The sequence below is a fragment of the Stegodyphus dumicola genome, chromosome 4, assembly GCF_044657685.1.
Source record: "Stegodyphus dumicola isolate Sdum_Otavi_A_Nest chromosome 4, ASM4465768v1".
In the NCBI taxonomy this organism is placed as follows: domain Eukaryota; kingdom Metazoa; phylum Arthropoda; class Arachnida; order Araneae; family Eresidae; genus Stegodyphus; species Stegodyphus dumicola.
Genome location: NC_140771.1, coordinates 110,896,098 through 110,918,419, shown reverse-complemented (window position 1 = coordinate 110,918,419; position 22,322 = coordinate 110,896,098). Strand labels below are relative to the sequence as shown.

At 33.9% G+C, this 22,322-nt stretch overlaps 1 long non-coding RNA gene across 1 annotated transcript in view; it reads right to left on the bottom strand.

Annotated features, from left to right (window-relative positions):
* The window catches only part of LOC118202715 (uncharacterized), a 104,692-nt gene extending 83,328 nt beyond the window's left edge, over nucleotides 1–21,364 (bottom strand). The window contains exon 1 of the long non-coding RNA XR_015040740.1: nucleotides 21,237–21,364. This is a non-coding gene — a long non-coding RNA (uncharacterized LOC118202715). The remainder of the gene's footprint in view (nucleotides 1–21,236) is intronic.
* Nucleotides 21,365–22,322: the final 958 nt, after the last annotated feature.

Below are 22,322 nucleotides of genomic sequence, written 5' to 3'. Positions count from 1 at the left end.
ACCCTAATTTTAAATTAAAGAGTCGTTACCCTTCAAATGATAATTACAAGATTATTTTATTTGTTTTGAGAATGTTAAAAATTGCTGCTCATACATGACATATAAGAAGTTAGCACTTTACTTTCTGATTAGTTTGGATATTGTACATACGTAGTAAGATAAAATAACAGTTAAATTTTAGATACTTTTAGATAGTTAGATAGTATTAGTATACTAGTTAAGCATAAATATTAGTTAGATATTGTACTTGTGGAGAAGGTAGCACTTCGCTTACTCACTAGGAGTTTGACAAAGTTAGCTAAAATCGCTACAAGAACTACAACTGTGAGGTCAAAACAAAAATCGTATGTTCTATTAATACAGAATTGTGTAGTTATGGCGTTGCGACAAAATTTAAATTGGAAAGAAGCACACATATTTTTGAAGAATATAAACAGCGTTCTGTGACATCTAAAATATTTAGATATATATGAAAGGATTACATATTTAATACTTTGGTAGCATTCAAAACACGTAAAATGCTAATTGCATATTCTAAAATATTTAGCCACCAAATTTAAGTTAATAAAACAGTACCTTATATTTCTAAAATCTTACCGTCCAGGTGATATAGAGGTTAGTGACATTACATTGTGAAGACATTACATTAGTGAAGAGTGTCGTACCGAAGGCTCCGGCATGGGAGAACTTTGGCAAGCCGAAAGTCCTCTCGATTGGTTTGGTAACAGAAGAAGAGGAGTGGAAGACTCTTCGATCCGTTTCTCGAGGTGCTGTCCTTCAAAGTAGGAAAGGAGCTGGATGAAGTGAACTTGACAATGACAGACACAGTCTTGTACTCCTTGCCACATAAAATTCCTGGACTTGTTCTGATTAGTTCAGACTAGTGAGGTTATCAGGTTCAATGTTTCTTCTAACCTTCTTCGGAAACATACAAGGACCTGACTAAGAACAGAGAGCTTACTAAAGCTATGTTCACTAATTGTAGTAAGTAGACAGGATACAGACGAAGGGTATACAAAACCCTTTATTTTTCTTTATATACAATGACTTCCGTACTTCGGAATACAATGACCCTCCACTCGGGGTCTAACGTAAAAGATATCAAAATAAAACTAAACTCTAATTTAACTTTAGAATAATACACGTGGAAGATCGGCCTTATAATAACAGGAAGCGTATGTAGCACAGAGACTGTGAACACTACAATACGTTTAATTTATCAAGAGGATTAAAACCTCTGGCCTGGAAGGCAAATAGCAACTGCGTAACTTCTAAGGTAAGCGGCCTGCTTCGAACTCACTGCTTCCTCTCTTTCGCTTGGCAAAAAGGCCACACTTAAATACTTGGCGTTCGCCAGACAAACTTTGCATAAAATCCTTAGCGCTTATAATTCTGGCCGGAAGTAGAAAATAAGAAGTTATAGTAAAGATTTAAAATAAAATAAACGTTAGTAAAACTTAAGATCCTTACATACGAGTACTTCCCGCCAGAGTTAATTAGTTTGAAACTGAGGTCTAAAACGACCTTGTTGAAAACTTTTAGCTCTAGAATATAACGCGAGGCCAACCTTTTACAATCATAACTTCGTTAGAAACTAGAAAATTTAAAAGAAAGAAATTTGTTACAAGAGCAGCTCCCAGGATCTACAACAATCTTTTTTTTTCATCTGTACTGCATCTAAACAGGAGCTTTATTCAATTCTGGTTCCTTCCAGAGATCTGGAAGGAAAACTAGTTTAATGAAATGTTACACAATGACATTGCAAATAACATATAGAATATACTTCTCTTAACATTCTTATTTCATTCATGACTATTTTAATTATCTCTCCCCGTGCTCTCTGACATGTGTTGTAAAAGAACACCAAACACGAATGTGTTTCTGTCTACGTGTGCCACACTTCCTCCTACAATCAAAACACTAACGTGTTAAAATTCAACATAACGAGACCTCTTAACACACCCTACTTTCAACTCTAAACCCTGAGGTACTATTCTAAAAGTGGCTAACTCTAAAGTGTAGCGTCAGAGAGCCTAACTACATCATTCAACCTTTACCACATATTCGCCATGATTTAATCTTTACAGTCACACGAATAACAAATTTTTAACATTACTTTCACTTTTACCATATCACGGTATTTCTTAACATTTAAAATAACAGTTCACATGTATATAAGAACATATCAACATGCCGTTAATTTTACACATTTGAAAACATACATTAGTAGTACATTGTTAACTTCTATTCTTTTCAAAGCAAGTGCCAATTCTTTCTACATTTCAAAAAGTCTTTCAGACTAAAACTTCTTTCTTCCTAGAATGTTTTAAATAAAATTTATACAATAACTTTTTACAATATTTAAGTCTTTCCACAACGCTATTATATATCAACTTTAGTTTTACGCACGAGTAATTTAAAAACATAATAAGAAAATCGGTCACAACTCATTTCTCGCCCTTTTGGCGATAAAGGTAGACCTCGCATGAGGTAAAACTTCTTGAAATCTGCCACTTGCAGTAAGAATGAAAGATTAACTTAAGTTTGCAAAGTACATAAAATTTTACTTATCTTTGTAATATTCGGACATCCTTTTCTGGGCCCAGTCTTTAAAGGTACTGCAGACCGTAGCCTGGTTTATCCTCCTTCTTGTACGGGCTCGCCCTTCAGTGCTTTCCTCTAGAAGCTTCCGTTTTTCACCAGTACGGCCACCCTTGAACACCTTCCTTTTCCCCTCTGCTTGTGGTCTTGGCCGTTTGAAGGCAGCTGGTCTTGGCGGAACCGGGAAACTTCTGTCGTGATCCTGCTTGGACCTCGTTGTTGGCCGTTCAAATTTTTCTTGTACTTTTTCCTCCGCCGCTGATGGCCCTTCCGCAGTTCGGCGACTTTTGCTGCGGAGAGTTCTGTCGGATGAGTCGATCCTCCGTTTTAAAGCCGTGTTATAGTTGCCGTCCTTTCTCCTGGTCCTCTTCACATACGTCGTCCTTCTCCCTTCTTCATTCTGGGGGTGTTCGTGAACTCTGTTTTCTGGACGGTGGAACGGCTTCTTTTTCTTTTTACCTTCAATTTTTCCGCGGGGCAATTTTCTTTTCACTTGCTTCTGTCTCTCATTGGCTTGCCCTTGTACTTGTCGTTTTCCCACCTCTGGAACGTGTACCTGCGGTGTCTGCCGTGCCGGATCCTGCAAAAGAACTGAAAAGATTTGCATTTTATTACGATCGAAGTAGGGCTTAATTTGATCAATATTTGCGGAACAGGTTTCACCATTTCTGGCCTTTAACACTACAACAGCGTGAGTTATTTTTTCTATAACATATGGTCCTTTAAATCGTGAAAAAAATTCGGCAGTTTTATCTTCTGGTGCTGAAGAAAGTGAATGCTTAATTTTTAGTACTTCATCCCCTACTTTATAAGTTACTCCCCGTCGTTTCAAGTCATAATTTTTGTTTTCTCTGTGCTACTTCAGTATTCTTCTTTGCCTCCTTAATTAGTTTTTCTATATCACCCATTTTAAATTCTGGGGCTCTTTGTTGCACATAAAATAATTTATCTAACGGTGTTATAATCTTTCTGCCTAGAAATAACTCAGCAGGAGTTTTTCCCGTTGTATCATGTTTTGCGGTCCTAAGGGCGAAAGCAAATTCATTGACATAGTTATCCCAGCTTTTATGAAAATTTTTAACATAACTACGGATAATTTTCACTATATTTCTGTTGACCCGTTCCGCTATATTTGATTGCGGCCGATACGGGACCATTTTTAAATGACGTATGCCCAGTTTTTGGCACATGTCTTCAAATATATTACTTACAAATTGAGGACCATTATCCGATATAACTTTTAGGGGCGCCCCCTATTTTAAAATATATTTATTTAAAATAGAATCAGTAACTAATTTCGCGGAGGCTCGTTTTAAGGGAACAATTTCGGTCCACTTACTAAAATGATCAACCATAACAAGGAGATACCGACTTTTATTTAACTGACTTTTTGGGAAAGGGCCCAGTAAATCGATGCCAATTATTTCATTTGGAAATTCGGATTTAATACTATTTAGAAACCCGGCCGGGCGAAAATTAATATAATTAACGGCTTGACATGTTGGGCAGGACTGGACATACGCCCTTGTTAACTTTTGCAGTTCAGGAAAGTAGACTGCCTCGCGTACGCGTTGGATAGTTTTTCGAATACCAGCATGAGAAGCTAAAGGGCTGTCATGGAGCTCTTGCAGGATATTTAATCTAAGACTAGCTGGGATAACAGGTCGAAATTCGTTGTTGGAATTCGTAGTTTTTGTATAAAATAATAGACCATCTATTAGTTCGTAATGGGCCGCCCTATTTCTTATCGCCACAATATCTTGGTGGCTAAAATTTTCAGGATCCTTCAAATACTCATAAATACTTCCAAACTCAGGATCCTTACCCAGTTCTGTTATTACAGTTTCTCGGGAATTTATTGTACACGCTGTAAGCATTGCAACTTTTACAGTATTACCCTGTTCGTCTAATTTAATTCGTGATAGGGCACCTGCTACGATATTTTCCTTTCCGGGGGTATGCTTGATTACCAGATTATATTCTTGCAGCTTGAGTGCCCATCTTATTAACCTTGGGGATAAATTTTTCCCTGAGTACAATCTAGTTACCGCCGCATGATCAGAATATACTGTTATCGGCGCCTTTCCAAAATAGACTCGGAACTTTTGCACTGCTAACAGAACTGCAAGTGCCTCTCTCTCGGTCGCGGAATAGTTTCTTTGTGTCTGATTTAAAGTTCGGCTAAAAAATGCCACGGGCTGCTGATTTTGCGAAAGTACCGCTCCTACCGCATAATCCGAAGCATCCGCTGAAATTTCTAAATTTTCATCCTTTTCAGGAAATTTCAACACAGGGGCTTGCGTTAATGCTTGTTTTAATTTTTCGAAAGCACTATTGGCTTCGGCTGTCCACGAGAATCTTGCCTTTTTCCTTTTTAATTTTAACAATGGCTCAGCGATAGCCGCAAAATCTTTTATAAAGGACCTATAATATGAACAAAGTCCTAGAAAAGAAGAGAGCTTCTTTGCCGTGCTTGGAGTCGGATACTTTGGTACAGCGATTATTTTTGATTCATCTGTCTCGATCCCTTTTTGCGATATTTTGTAACCTAAATATTTTAATTCAGGGGCTGCAAATTTGCACTTTTCGACATTAACTTTTAGACCGGCCTCATTTAATAAAGAAAACACCTGTCTTAAATCCTGTATATGTTGGTCGAGATTATCACTAGTAATAATGATATCATCTAAATAGATAAATCTGGACTTTCCAAGAACAGGTCTTAACACAATGTCATGCATCGCTGAAATGTTGCTGGGGCCCCAGAAAGGCCAAACGGCATACGCAAAAATGCATAAGTGCCAGACTTGGTTATAAAAGCAGTCTTAGGCACGTCCTCAGGCCTGACCCCTATTTGAAAATAACCATTCGTTAAGTCTAAAGTCGTCATAAATTTGGTTGATTTTATGTTCCTTAAAATTTCTTCTATGATCGGTAACGGATATACCGGATATTTCGTTATGGAATTTAATTTACGGTAATCAATAGCGAATCTCCACCTTTTTGGATGCTCCAAAGGATAATCATTATTTTTCTTACATAAAACCACCGGGCTAGCATAACTACTTGAGATGGGCGTTATGATCTTTTTACGTAGCATATCGGTAATATGCCATTCTATAATTTTTTCCTTATTCTTATCATACCGGTATGGTTTTTGACGAACCGGCAATGCATCTCCGGTGTCAATACTATGGTTAGTAACCTGAGTAAATCCTGGAATATCACTAAATAAGGAAGCAAATTCACTTACCACTTGTCGGATTCTATCTTGCTCGTCATTAGGCAGGTGGTCAAGATTTAACCTTGGCGGTTCAACCTTTTCTACAGGCACTGGTTTCATTGTCAGCCGAAGGGACGCTTCATTAAAATCCAGTGTAGCTTGTGCGTCTGAAAGAAAGTCTATTCCTAGGATTAAATGTGCTTGCAAATTCTTTACTATAAAAAACATCACCTTTATTTGTTCGTCCTTGATACGGATATATAAAGGTACTTTACCTACGCACTTACATTCTTTTCCTTGCGCCGCTAATACTGTCGTATTATCCGCATTATATATGCGGTATTTGCGAAAATACTTTCTAAAAAAGACTTCTGCCACACAGGAACACTGCGCGCCGGTATCCAGGAGTGCGGTGGCCGGGATATTATTTACCAAGACTTCAATCTTCGGAAGAGTTAAATTTTTCACCATTACTGTATTTAACTTGTAGGAAGAGGGGTTTTCGTGGCCTTCGGATTTCCGCACCCTCTCGTCAGCAGAAATCCGTTTTAGTTTAAATTATTTTTCCTTTCCGTGCTTTCCTTCTTTTTCCCCTGGCCTTGAGACTTTTTTCCTGGGCTGCTATTGACCTGTCGACGTTCGCCGGCTGTTTTTGAATGCTCGGGTTTCCTTGCCCACTGATTCGCTTTTTCTCCGTAGCCATGTGCTTGAGTTTGCTGTAGTCTTGGTGTACCAAATTGGTTTCGCTGTTGATATTGGCGTCTTCTTTCGACGTCCGCCGTTCTTCTACTTTCAAACTGGGTTGCTAGCTCAAATAATTTTTCCAGTGTAGTTGGATTTCTCAATTCAATAAAGTCTTGCACTTGGGGTAGTAACTTCGGCAAAATCACTTGAATTATTTCAGGATCCGGACGGTTTCCATACAAGAGCTTGAAAACGTGAATTTTTCTTAAAATAAAGCTCGAGAGGTTTTCGATTCTTTGTTGATATATGCTAAAAAGTTCCGTTTCTAATTTCGCACGATCCCTTACAACAGGGAAGGCTTTTAGTAGGGCAGTCTTGAAATTTTCGTAAGTATAGGTGGGACTTCCTGCTTGACCCAAGAGACTTCTGCCGATACATTTGAACCAGTTAAGCGCTTGGCCCTTCAAAGCGCTGGTAGCTAAGGTAACTTTTTGAAACTCGTGCACGGGGTAGAGCATGAAGTGGTCATCCAATTTTTCCAAAAAACTGGTTACCGGTGAGTTTCCATTAAATGTTGCCTCTGGTTTCATCGAAGCGCCCATGGTCTGGACGATGTACCCAAATCCTTCCAGGGCGGCAGCTGGCATTTCTGGATTCTGAGCCGTTTCTGCAGGCAGCACAGGTTCTTCTTGAAACTCGGCCATGGTTATTCTTCTACGTTGGGCGCCACTATCAGGTTCAATGTTTCTTCTAACCTTCTTCGGAAACATACAAGGACCTGACTAAGAACAGAGAGCTTACTAAAGCTATGTTCACTAATTGTAGCAAGTAGACAGGATACAGACGAAGGGTATACAAAACCCTTTATTTTTTCTTTATATACAATGACTTCCGTACTTCGGAATACAATGACCCTCCACTCGGGGTCTAACGTAAAAGATATCAAAATAAAACTAAACTCTAATTTAACTTTAGAATAATACACGTGGAAGATTGGCCTTATAATAACAGGAAGCGTATGTAGCACAGAGACTGTGAACACTACAATACGTTTAATTTATCAAGAGGATTAAAACCTCTGGCCTGGAAGGCAAATAGCAACTGCGTAACTTCTAAGGTAAGCGGCCTGCTTCGAACTCACTGCTTCCTCTCTTTCGCTTGGCAAAAAGGCCACACTTAAATACTTGGCGTTCGCCAGACAAACTTTGCATAAAATCCTTAACGCTTATAATTCTGGCCGGAAGTAGAAAATAAGAAGTGATAGTAAAGATTTAAAATAAAATAAACGTTAGTAAAACTTAAGATCCTTACAAAGTTAAACACTAATAACAACTACTACAAATTTTTTTCGCACACTGACGAACTGGCTTGTTAATAGAAAACAGTCAGAAAAAGAAGTTAAAAAACAGTCAGATATTTAATTTTTAACTTTTAAAATTGAAAAACTTAACTCTTTTTAACTGAAAGATTATCCCATTTTTATTTAATTCAGAAATATCCCAAGGTTTTTCTAGCTTCAATTACTGTATTTATCATACTACAAAGCCTTTTTTATAGAACTAATTTTGTTTTAATTTTAATTATTGAACTAGATTTTGTTTTCCATGACATATATTTAAAAATATATTCTTCATGTTCTATAAAATCCGCCAGTTATTACCACGAAGTAGATAAAAGTGCTGAACGCGTTTGTAATTCCTCAGAGTTTCAATTCTCTATGAGTAAGCTGATTATATGAGATTTTTATTATTCTGCCCATGTGTAACAAGAGTACAATATTTTGGAAAATCCTCCACGAAAGCATCTGTCCTAAGATATATATATATATATATATATATATATATAAAATAATAGTAGTGCAGCGATCTTGCTAAAATGTTACCAGGAGCTGTAGGTCCACGAAATAGTTCAACGAAATAGTGTATTAAAAAAGGAATAGAGAATTGAAGCTCCAAAAAAGATTTATTCGGGACAATTCATGTTTTTAATAAAAAATTTTACTCATCAAACAAGAGCTTCAATGGTCTGTTTCGGCGAAACGAGTAATGGTATTTAGCCTACTTCGACACTCAATCATTTTTCCCTTGAAAAGCCTGGTTGAGGGTACGAGTGGGTTAATTTACCATTTTCCGCTTTGTAATTATTGTATTTTTGTAATTTTGCAATTTATGTTTTCATTATAATTTTTGCATTTTATGTTTTAATATTTTTTTCCGTCAATCTATTTTTATATGTATTAACTTTTCACATATCACAACGGTCAGATTAGTTTTTTCGTGCATTCGCATGTCTTCCAACATTGATTTTTAACAGTTTTTTTCGCGTGTAAGCAGTTTCCATTTTCATACTATTAAACTTATTAATTGGAACTCTAATATCTCTAGAAAAATAATAGAAAACACGTTTCATAGCCAAATAATCAGAATAAAAAATATATGTACTGAAATAGACGATTTAAAGGAAGAAATAATAAAGCTAATTAATGTTCAAGTTGATAATCAAGTACCATCAAAATTTATTAATTTATATATTAAAAAGGCAGGCATTAACTTTATAATTTTTTATCTCTTTTTGATATGATAACATTACCTTAAACCTTAGCTGGAGGGTAATGAAGGATAAAGAAAAGTAAATAAATTATTTGTAAATTTTTATTGTAAATAAATTTGTAAATATGTATATTTAATCAATACTGGGTTCTTTCCTTTTACTAATAAAGGGCCAACTCTTTTCAAAAGTCTCAATTATAGCCCGAATTGAGTGAAGATTTTAATCTTCTTCTAATTTTCCATACTTTAGTCAATATTTAGTTAAGTTTTGATATACCAGTTAAAATCAAGTACATTCAACTTTCAATTTTTTCTTTCTTTAAATTTAACTTCTTTAAAGAATTTTTGGGAAATTACTGAGAATTTTTTAGAGGTTTTTTAAGAACTTCGTTTCACAAAATTTTGGGAATTTTTTTGACATTTTAAATTTTGCTTTAAAACTTAAATTTTAAAACATTTCATTTTTACTTAATTACTTTAATTATTTGCCTTGCAATATTTACACAATTTTTCAACAGAACACATATTTCACATTACAAACAGTGTATATTTATTAATTCACAATACCACTTAACTCTATTTTACTTCAAGCAAACTTACCTCTCTTGAATGACTTAACTCCCTAAATAATTTATCGTTAAAATCAAAACTTGAATTACATACCTTTAGGATTTTTAATTTTTAATTTAATTTTTTCTAGATTTATTTTTATATATATTTTAATATTAATGTTTGCAAAAAAACTTTAATATAACAAAGATTGCAGCTTGGGACTCAACTTTACCTACATAAGCGCCATCTATATATTTAATTTGAGGAACACACTTACTTCTCTTTAAAACACTTTTGCAGACCCCAACACTCATTTAGTAGGTAAGTTAGAATTAAAACTTACTATGTACTTGCTTTAAGTATTTTTAAAAATTTTTTATATAGTATTTAAGTATTTTCTAGGTATGAAATTATATTTTTTTAGGTATATATATATATATATATATATATATTTTAAATTGTGAATTAGTTCTTTATGTTTCTTATTGGTTTATATGGATTATGTCTAGTTCTTTTTTAGTTTCTTTTTATTGATATGCATATTCGTGTCGGGGAGGTTTCTGTAGACAAGGGTTTCTTAAATACATTAGTATCTAGATAATTTTTTATAAAAAATTAAAATAAAATAAAAAAAATTAATTTTTTAAAAATTTAAATTTTTTTGAAAAAAGTTTAATTTATACTTGACTTTACTTGCTTGTTTCTCAAAAGACTTCATTAGTATTTTCTTTATAAACTTAATTCTTAATTCTTAAATGCTAATTTCTAAGGGTACCACTTTATTGGTATTTCTTTTTGGACATTCTTCACTTTTTAGTTTTGGTTTTGACTTTTACCCTTGCCTGCATGAATGACGAAACACGAATTGAATGATTGGAGAGTTAGGTTTGGAGGCAACTTTCCCCTGATAAGTCTGTCTCCTGCCTGCTCAACAGTCATTCACTTATGCATTTTAAAAAAATTGTTTGGATTAATTTTAATTTGCTAAATTAGTGAATTTATTTTCATGGAATGGTTTTGCACTTGATTTGCCTATGCTTCTGAATTTAAATGATATTGTAGATTAGTTCGAGAATTAAATCTTTTATATGTTTACACATTTTTTTAAATTTTTTTTTGAAAAATTTTTTCGGCTTTATATTTGCTTTTTTAAATTTTGGCTTTAAATTTGCTTTTATTACTTTTATACGTGTTTGTTAAAATTTAAATTTAATTTGTTAAATTTAAATATATATATATATGTCATAATAAAAGCAAAGGAAATGACGGAGCAGTGTCGATGCTTGCTTAGATCCATATTGAAGAAGAATTTTATTTGCGTAGTATGCTAGTAATGCTAACTTGGTAATATCTAAAGAACTTGGCAGTCGAAGCAGTTTTAATTCCATTTTTATTTCCAATTGATATTTGTGGCCACAATCACTTGGCACTCTAGTCGTGCCTTTCCACAAAAGATTTACATTTTTGATATTGTTGGGATAAAAAGCAAGCCAGCGAAATTACATCTTAGGACAGTAGAGAGCAAAAGCTGAAGTGCGTAGTTATGCAAGATGGAGGCACGCGAAGAGAAAAGTTTCGGTTTGCAGTTTGGTGATTGGTCGAGAGGGATCTGCATTATGGGTTAAGTAAGATCGCATGATTAATTTGAATGACGCAGTTTAGACTTAAGCGCTATTTTTAGGACAGATAGAGGAAGTTCTCAAATGAAATAGAAAATAATGGAAGTTATAGTGAATTAAGTTTAGAAGTTTGCTTTCATATTTTTTATCTTACATATATATATTTAACTGACATGTCTGAGTAATTAGGGATTATATATATATATATATATATATATATATTACCGCTCGCCGAGAGGTTAAAACTAGAAAATATTGGCATTTCGCGATGAGTCATGTTATGGATAATTGAAAAGGATTACTTTTCCTATATATGACATTGAACAGGTTATAGTTTTCCTTAGGTTATTAGGCAGCATAAGAAGTATAAGCAGCTCTTTTGTTCTGAAGAAGATTGTCCTTCCAAGTTTTCTTATTACCTGTTACTATGCAAATATATTAAACAGCATTAGAAACGTAGCTTTCTAAATATCAATGATACCAACCGATGATAACATTCTGATGGTAAATTCGAAATTTCTCATAAATGAAAATGTCCTCCAAAGAATTTCTCTTTTCTGGGAGCTCAAAAATAAACTTTTAACTCTTATTAATGCATATATTAAGCAATATATTTCTTTGCATGTGTTTATTCCAAGTATGAAAAAGAAGACTTTTGTACCAAATTTCCAGACTTTATTTTAAAAGGGACTGCCAGAACTATGTAAATTACAATATTTAAGGAGGGCAGAACTTCCATATAAATCTTTAGCCATTTGATATGAGAGAAACCCCGTGCTTCATATTTGTGTATGTATCTAATTACTGATTATTTGTGTATGTATCTAATTACTGATTATTTGTGTCTGTATCTAAGTCAATTTTTATAAGATGTTCAAAAAGTCTACGGGTAAATAAATGCATATATGTAATAAAAATTTAAAGTAGTGTCTCAAAAACGATACTGCCCGGAAGGTTTTCTATAGTAACGGGTAGCAATGGTTATTGGACACGTTTCTTTATTTTAGGCGAAACATATATTTGAAGCATACATAAAATGAACTGTCTTGAACAAAGTTTGTTTAATTCTTTCCAACATAAATTTACCATCGTTATTACAATACACAGAGTCTGCTGTATATCAATTACTCTTAGCTAGAAGAAAAAAAAAATTATGATACTCACCTAGATTAAGAAGTAATGAAATTATTTTATTTTTCAATAAATAAGAGGCCTACCACCAAGCGAGTGGTAAAGTCGCTGAAGATTGGTAGCTCGGTCCGAGGCATGAATTTCGCGAACGAGCTAGCTGCATTGGCGTTTTCGTGTTTTTTCCCATTTGTAACCTGTATATGAGCCAATTTATTTTAGAAAGTCTCCCAGGAAGGCATCCCTTCTCTTAAGCAAATAGCACTTGGAATGCGTTGCCACAATTAAATAAAACAAACCAAACGTTTCAATAAATAGATATATTATCTAAAATTATTTATGGATACACTATCTATTTATTGTTATTAGTTAATAAAAACTTGGATATTAATAGCATTGGTTAAAAGACTTAAGTCTTAAACGAAATAAAACATAGATAATTCATTAGAGTGCGCCTTTTGCTGCTGCAAAATCAGAAAGCAAGTAGACCATCATCAAGGAGTAGCGCACTCCGACAGCGACCAAAACACATGAAAATCCCTTTTTTTACTTATCTTTGTCCATTCCTTAGCTGGATTTTTCAATAGCTTTTTGTTCCTCTTCTGTTGCCAAATGAATGTTTCTTTTTATATATTTTTAAAATGTTAGATAATAAATTCTTACTACCAAAAAAACAAGCTCTTACTATAAGAAAATTTAGCCAAGCAGTTTGAATTTCAAATACATGTAAATTTGACTTTTATAGGATGTTCATAATGTGCAAATAAAATATTCCTTTTAGAGAAATAGAATATAATTTAACCTTGTTCCTGCGTTAATATCTTTGCTTATATGCATATATATATACAGTATACTCTCGATTATCCGCGGAATTGGGTGGCGGGGCCGCCACGGATAACAAAAATCGCGGATAATCCAAAAAAAAAAAAAATAAGGTATAATAAAAGAGGAGAAAGGCATTCCAACTTTGAAAAATCGTTTTATGTACAAGAAAACGTAAAATAAACAGCAGGAAATGTTTAACTTACGCTTAATATTTTAGTATATCACTCAAAACTAACCTAAAATGCATTTTGTTAATGAAAACAGGAAAGTGCTTTGCACTTGCGAGAGGCGTCAAGGATACACAGAAAAATTAATACATATGTAGTGTTTTAATACTGTAATGTATTATGTAATTACAAAAGCATAACTGCAAAACTGCACCTTTTTGAAGAAATCAGTCATTTGTGTTTGCTTCTTGCTTTGGAAGCATTTTCTCTTGATCCGAGATTGCATTTTTTGTAGCACAAGTTTCTCCACCAACTCCGCGTCGTCTTGTTCTTCCAAATCCGTCGACTCATAGCAGTCCGTCGACTTGTTGCAAAGCCGCTTCATGAGTCTTCTACATCTGCACAATGGGCTCTTCTTCGCCTTCACTTCGCTGTCCTTCATTCTCGGTCTCTATTCTTGCTGTCTTCACAATTTCGTCATCTGTCAAGCTTTCGAAGCCAGGTTCGTTGACGTTACACTTCAACCACTCGTTAATGTTTTCAGCATCGACGTTCTTATCACCCGAAACTGTTTTAACCATATCGGCAAGAGTTGCCGTGGGCGTGTCTACATCTTCATTCTCTTTTTCGCAACTCAAAGGGGTTAGGTTGTTGTTGGCGTCAAAATTATTCATGAGGTTTCTCCGTGATTTTATGAGGGTTGACGGTTTAACTGAGTCCCATGCAGATGCAATATCGTAGATGCTGTACAAGATTGTGTAGTGTTTCCAAAACTGTTTCAGATCATAACCTTCTTTAATTTTGGTCATTAGCAGCTTGGTTCAGTATGATCTCTTCATTGTTGCAATGACTCCTTGGTCCATGTGTTGGATTAGCACAGTAACGTTTCGGGGCAGAAACTTTGCAAAAATTTGTCCATCAGAAGACTTTAGCACGCTTGTTGCTGGGTGAGAAGGTGCGTTTTCGATCAATAGCACAGCTTTTTCAGGCAGGGTTTCGATTTAACATGTTTACGCACTTGAAGAAAAAAGATTTTTTCGAACCATTCTCGAAAAATGTTTCGGTTCATCCATCCTTTTTTTGGTTAAAGTAATCAACGCGCAAATTTTCTATCCTTGTGCCTTTGAAAGATCTCGGTTTTTCTTTTCTTTACTTTCCAATGACAACAAGTCTAAGTTTATGTCCACCGGTAGCGTTACTGCAAAACATGATAGTGATCCTTTCCTTGCTGCTTTTATGACCCGCCGCTTTACTTTCACTTTCAAATGCTAAAGTGCGAGTGGGAAGGCATTTCCACAAAGTCCCGATTCGTCGGCATTGTAAATTTGTTCAAAAGATAGCTCTTCTTTTAAAACAAATACTTTAAATTCATGGTGGAAATCGTCGGCTGCTTGTTGGTCACCACTAAGTTTCTCCCCATGAAGTCCAATTTCTCGAATTCCATGTCGCTGCTTAAAACGACTTAACCAGCCAGAAGATGCATCAAAATTCCCTTTCAGGCTTAATAACTCAAAAAAGGTTTGTGCCTTCGCCGCAATGATAGGACCATTTACAGGAGTATGCTCTTTTCGAACTTGAGCTAACCACTCTGTCAATGCCGTGTCTAGCTCATCAAAGGTATAACCACTCATGGTTTTTCGCGTTTTCATTGAGGAAGCACTGTCTGGCATTGACGCAAAGTTCACCAGTTTGTCTTTTTGCTTTAGAATGTCACGCACTGTTGTTTCCGCAATTCCATAATCCAGTTCCATCTGCTGCCTTGTAACATCGTTTGCTACTTTGGAAATTAATTCTAGTTCTTCGCAATTGTCAACACAACCTTCTTTCGTTTTCCTGACATTTTAAATCGGTAACGTAAAACACAAAACCAAAAAGCACAAGCACTGAACAAAATAAAAGATAAGAAATTAATTCCGACCGGTTCGCAAACACTATCAGGCTTAAACTAACAATGGCGAGTGGGAGGAAGTGGACGTGTCAGTAAGATTAAGACGAGAGAGGGCGGTGGAGCGGGCACTGCAAGGGTGAGTAAGAAATCACTTACTCATCAGACGGGAAGGTTCCGAGAAGGCCGCGGGGAAGGTTCCGAGAGGATCGAGGGGAATGTTCCAAGAAGGAATGGGATATTTTCCTCATAAATAAGCACGATGTTAGCAAATTTAACGTTTCGCTCAGTTTTGTGAACATTTTTATTTTCTTTGCTTTACGCTTGTAAAAAAAAACTTTGTGCGGCAGGCGCGGATAATCGGGAGTCTACTGTATATAGACGGATACAGAGACAAAGGGACAGAAATGCAAACTTTTATGGATTTTCCATAATTATGAACTTTATTGCGTACTCTTCTCCGAGAGTAGGTTCAGTCTGTCAGCGGATTGTAGACGCCAGACTTCTCATCGTCCAGAAAACATATGTTCTGATATCTGAGGTGCAGTACCATGGTGTGGACTGGCAACATCATCAATGGAGGCACGCCTCTAACTGTGGTTGCAAGTGGGACTTAAAATAGCCAGCCAACGATACATTGGTCATGTTCGTATTTTCCGTGGACTTTCGGGTATAAATTTCCTTTCATAAACGACGACACATCATGTCATCGACAATTCGATACTCAGAACTGTCTAGACAGTGATAATGTTCAAGGCCTCGGATGGCCAGTATGATATTCAGATCCAAACCTCCTATATCTCATACATCATTTCTAAGATTTGAAATATTATAAATTTCTCTGAAAACTAAGGTTCCATTTTTGTAAGTAGTTATTATGAAGTTAATATTTTTGTTGCCTAGTAAAATAATAAACAAAAAATCTCACTGATAATTTTAATGTCATTTTAAAAAGGATGACAGAACGCGCCTGTTTACATCAGTAAACTTTAATTTAAAATTTAAAACTAAGGGCATGAAAGCAAATTTGTTTGGAATGCTCAGGAAAATGTTGAAAATGCTTCGGTTGCTCTGGAGAGCCGACTTGCTCGTCGACATTATTATTCAAGAATCAAGAACACCCTCATCTCTTCCACTGAAAAAGAAGAGGGAATAATTTCTTAGGCTGCTGCTGGTTATCGTCATATAAACCATGACACGGTGTGTAGAAAATTGTATCGCACTCCATAGTGGACATATCCCGTACTGACATAATTCTCAAATGTGCCTGTTTCGTTCATATAGATATTTCCATTTCTCGATAAACAGCACTAAAAGAACACTTTATTACTTTTGGATGCTTCAAAACCTTCTGTATTTTCCTGAGCAATAAGTGTCCTTTATTCTAATTTCCGAGTAGTGTGGCAACAATGTTTTATCCTGTTTAGCCTCAAGTGCCGCTTAATATTATGCTACACTGCAATTTGAGATTCGTCCTTAACAATTGTGCAGTAGTGTAAGTGTTTATTATTCAGGTAAAAAAAATTTTGTAAGTTTAAATTTTACGGTTAAAAGGACCATTGTATTCGTTTTGTTCACAGAAGTGTTGAAATATAGATTTTTACTTTCATTTTTTAAAATTTCTTTTGTTATTTTTTATTTTAATTGTCGAGAATGTATTCGCTTTGGGATAATTGTTTCACTCTTTGAGAGAGGGTGCAAAAATATTTTTGCATAGAAATGAGTTTTTTTATTTTTTTTTTTATTTTATCTTTATATTAGTTTTTCTCAAAAAGTGGAACAAAACTTAACCAAATAATTATTTCGCATTTTCATATTTTAAGCTTTTAAAATATTTCTGAAAAAGGTCAAAATATTTTTACTTTACAATTTGCATATTATTTAACTCTAAAAGTTAGTAGTTTCACTATTCTTTAAAAGTTTAAAGAATTTTTCCAGGATCGTACAATATTTTTCTTCTAAATTATGAAGTTTCAGCTTTTGTGTATTTATTAAAGCTATATATAGGACTGCTTTTCTTTTCAACAAGTCCCTTTCCGGCTATCCGCGCTTTCTGCCCTTTTGCCTATAATTAGAATTCATCGTTCGATGCGTAATCCATTCTTTCATACAATATGATTATGATTTCTAAATTTTATAAGCTATTTTCTTTTCTTTTCTTTTCTTTTTTTTTCTGCTTGTCTTCTTGGTGTAATTGGAAGCATACCCGACTCGTATTCGAGAGGTCCAGGGTTAGAGACACAGTGATAGCTCTGCACCTTTTTCATTTCTCCAGCATCAAAATCCTAATGACTCTACAATTTAGAAACAAGCTTTCACTGATTTTATTGCACTTTTGTGTGTATACGAGTATATAGGTGAAATAAAACAGCCTCATCTAAAAATGTCCTATTTAACAAAAACGCCGCTGAAAAATATAAATAACAAAGCCAAACGCTTCTGTATCAGAAGCAGCCCTCGTATACTTTGCCTTAATCGAATAATCAACCAATCAATCTGTACAAGTTACTTAACAGGTCGTGCTAAAAAACTTGTTTTATAAATACACATGCCTGTGCAACTATTCGTAAAATTATCATTTGGACACTTTATAAATTAAATGAATTTAAAATTATGTCTATGAGGTAGAATTATTAAAACAAAATTAAATCGAAATTGACCCTACAAGCCACTGATTATTGCGGCAATCTATGTTTTGATGGTCACAGGTGCGAGGCAGCGCCGTGAATTCAGATGTATTGTTATGAAATTAATGTAAATCGATAGTTTGTCAAGGCCATATGACCTGTAAATATATTGTCATTGGGTATCCTGTAAATTGACCGTCATCAGAGATCAACACATAGATCAGCGGTTGAGGATTATGCATTATATTTAAAGAAATTCTTACACTAAAATTAAAGCGAATGGTATCAATAACCTATGTTTTAAATGTATCGGTTTGGGGCAATGCAATGTTTTGTATCATGGAAACATATACCAAAGGGCGGAGATGATAATGGATGGTAGCATAATGTATTCAAGCACTTCGAAAACTTCTGAGCCACTTCGGAAAGCCACTTCTGAGGACGTTTCTAACATCAGTACCTTATAATTCAAAACCCGGAAGTAAAACCGTAGTCCGGACAGGCGAATAAAATTATGACACACTTTCATGCAAAAATATAATAATTTAATATCACTTTTCATGTAAGAAATCAAAATCGTAAAATTCTGAATAGGGGTTAAATTTTATGTTAATAAAAGTTACAACATTTCATTTACATTTAGGGTAAAATAAACGATTTGATTATGTATTTCAACAAGCTTCTCGTTTCGAACTTGTACCATATTTCCAATAATACACATATACGTTAAAAGAGCATCAGATATCACTGAAATTTACAGTACAATATGTTATTAGAAAAATAACATGTTTGTAATTGAACTAAATCGAGTTTATATCCATTAACTGTTTCCTCAGCGAATTCAATAACATAAAATTTTTTGCTGGTTTCTTTTAAATTTTATCTGTAGTGTTTCAGATACAAAATTTAGCTATTCATGTGCGTAGCTGTAAATAAATAAACAAATAAATGAAAACTGTACTTATTATCCGGAAAAAGAATCTTAGCCCCGAATGGGATATAAATATCGAAATGGCATTTTATTTTGAATCATTATAAACGACGTTTCACTTTTCAAATTGTTGCTACCAAATGTTATCGCACTGTATTATACCTAAAGAAATTAAATAATGTAAAATCTGCAGGTATGTATGTATATTTCTCGCATTGAGAAAAAACGACGATATCTAGAGACACCAAATCTTGAATAAACTAGATCTCCACCCGAACATGAGCATCTGGAAGCCCGAATTTTAAATTTCGAATTTGTTTTGTTATATATTTCATGTTTTGTAAAACTTCTTTAGTGAATTTTTTATTAACAAAGTCAACAATTTGAAAGCGAGCAGAGGCAACACTGTACGGAATGAAATATTTTTATCTCCTGCACGCGAGACTATCTGTTATGCTGTTTTTAAATATTTTGTGATTTTCCTGTTGAATCGAATTTTATATGGCGTAAGCACCAAGAACGTGATATTGTTCCTGAATTGAATTAATAAATTAATTTATTAAATACAATAAACACACAAAACATTAATATTAAGTAGACAAACAAATAAAGGATCTTAGTTAGTCGTCTTAGTAAAAAAACTGAAAGTTGCTTTGAAATGAGAAAAAACTTAAATGAAAAATGTATGCCAACACTTAACGCTGCATCGGGAATTCTAAACGTGTACTGACTGCTATGCTGTTTTTAAATTTTTATAATTTTGCTGTTGAATTGTATACGGCGTAAGAGCGAAGAAAATGATGCTTATAATAAAAAGGCCCCTACCCCCCCCCAAAATTAAAAAGTCATACGCCGTTTACAGTGAACCGACGCAAAATGCCGTTTTGAGACATAGAGCCTTAAAAAAAAAAGCCCTTTTGGGCGTAAAGCTTTCAGATTTTATATTACGCCCAAAGGGTTTTTTTTAATTTTATTTTATTTATTTTTTTAAACGTTTTGTCTGTTATCGTTATTTATTAAATATTACGATCTTCGCACTTAAACCATATAATATTCGATTCAGCAGGAATGTCACAAAATATTTAAAAACAATATATCTTTAGAATTTCCAATAGACATTCTAGTGCGCGCATAAAATGCGCTTTGTTATTGTTACCTGCTTGAAGATGTATGCAATGTTATTGTTAATGGAACGCTTTGAAACCATTGAGTTTGTTAATCAAAAATTCATTAAAGTTTTACAAAATATGAAATAGAAAATAAAAAAAGTTCCAAATTGCAAATTTGGTCTTCCAGATGCCCATATTCGAGTTGAGGACTACGTTACTCAAAATTTGATATCTGCGATGTTTTTTCACAGTGTGAGAAACATACATACGTTCATGTAGATTCTTCATTACTTAATTTTCTAAATATAATTCAGGGCTGTAATATTTGGTAGCAACAATCTGAAAAGTGATTCAGGCTTTTATAGTGAACCAAAGCAAAATACCAAAACGAAATTAATAGCCCTTCTGAGTTAACACTCCTTTGCGTTAAAAGAAATGTGGTTAGTAGGAGTGAGTGTAACGATAGACTGGTAGACTGCTAGTTCAGTGATAGAGTAAAATACATTAACAAACCCTTCTAGGCGACCGAAAACCTGAAACCTTTCAGATTTATTTTATTATTTTTTTAATTAATTTTATTAATTTTTCTTTTACATTTTTTTTATTTATTTTGTTTTGCCTTGTTCATTTATTTACCTAGGAAACACACAGTTTTAATTCAAAATCTAATCAGTCTTTCGTGATTTGTATATCTGATATGTAGCGTACTAGAGTACCGTTGAGCAGTTATCAAATAGTTTGATAATTGCTTAACGGTATTTTAACGCTTAACGGTCGAATTTTTAACATACCTGATATTTTTTCTCTGGTTTCCACGTTAAGAAATTCTTAAAAAAAAGGGAGGGGGAGAATTCTTAAAACTTTTATTTTCAATAAAAGGTAAATAAAATATCTGCCCACTTAAAGCATTTCAAAAATGAGTCTCATTCTAGTAGCAAGTGAAGTAAATGAAGGTATTTCGAAAAAGTTTAATATTTAATATTTATATAAGTTTAATATTTATATATTTATTTTTAGCTTAATATTCAAGTTAAATATTTTTGTAAATACTGGGTTACTCTAATTGAGAATACTGATAGGTAAGTAACCAGTATCATGTATACTCACATACTGCAAGTGATATTAAATGCATGCATATCACGTGCATTTACTATCTAGACTTTGTGCAAGAATTCATTTTAAATCAAAAGCACACAAATCAGTGATTTAAAAATAGTGTAACATTAAGCAGTGCGTTTTCAAATAATGATAATATTCTACTTTTGCTGAATTTAATAGATAATGAAAAGAGAACAGAAAGATAACGACTAGGTGTGAATTATGAACAACTACTCACGTTTTATCGTATGCCTTTCCCATGCAATTAAGCAATCATTTTCTGGCAAAATATTTAATTTATTTAACAGTTTCCGCGCCTTAGCTGGCACAGCGAACTTTCTCGAGTAAGAAAAAAAATCAAACGAGATAACACGAGAGTCTCATGATTTCAAAAGCTTCACTTAAATTACGTCATTGTTTCGCTGTGACGTATTTAGAAATGAAGCGCCATCTTGTGACTAAATTTCATCTTTGACAAGACTAAAATCGCGGTTGGCAATGTTGGCAAGTTAGCGCTCTTGTTGCGATAGCGCAGGTGGTCTTCTCTCTATTTTGTGGACACATGATGAAGTATATGTATGACTTGCCAGAAACATCTGTTGTCTGCTCCGTAGTTTTAAAATGTGGGGAGAAAAGTATCAAATTTTCGAATTTAATATTCAGAATGTAAATTTACTAATAAATAAGGCTTAATTTCAAAACGGTAATGATATGAGTGTAACTTGTTTAAAAGCATGTAAAAAATAATTACAATCTAAACAGAAAAAAGTTAACATATTTTGAATTGTAAATTAAATTGTGAAAATGTTCATATTGAAACAATGATGAATAAGGAAATGATCTATTCAATTATTCAAAGCTTATTTTAAATTTAGTGAAAACGAATCTCTTTCGAATAATTTACTCGTAAAGTTTTAGGATGTAATAATCAGGGTAAATAAGGCGGAAAGAGGGGCATTTTAGAATATGATAATTGAAAGGTAAACAAGTTGTTTTAATTGTAATTAGTGGTAGCTCTTCCTGCTGTCGGATTAATATGTCGACCTTATTATATAAAAGAGAAGCATAATAATTTAAAATTTAAAATATACAAAATTTATTAAACTAGATTTTGTTAGATTAGCTTTGATTTTGAAGAAAAACTCCGATTTTTAAGACAGACTGACTTTTAAAGTACACATAAAACAGTTTTTCCTTATAAAACTGATATCAATCTAAAATTTATAACGCAGGGCTACTGCATACGAGTCATTCATTTTCCGAGCGCTCAAAATAATACATGAACAAATATGATATTTGAAAATGGGTCCGTGACACTTAGCTG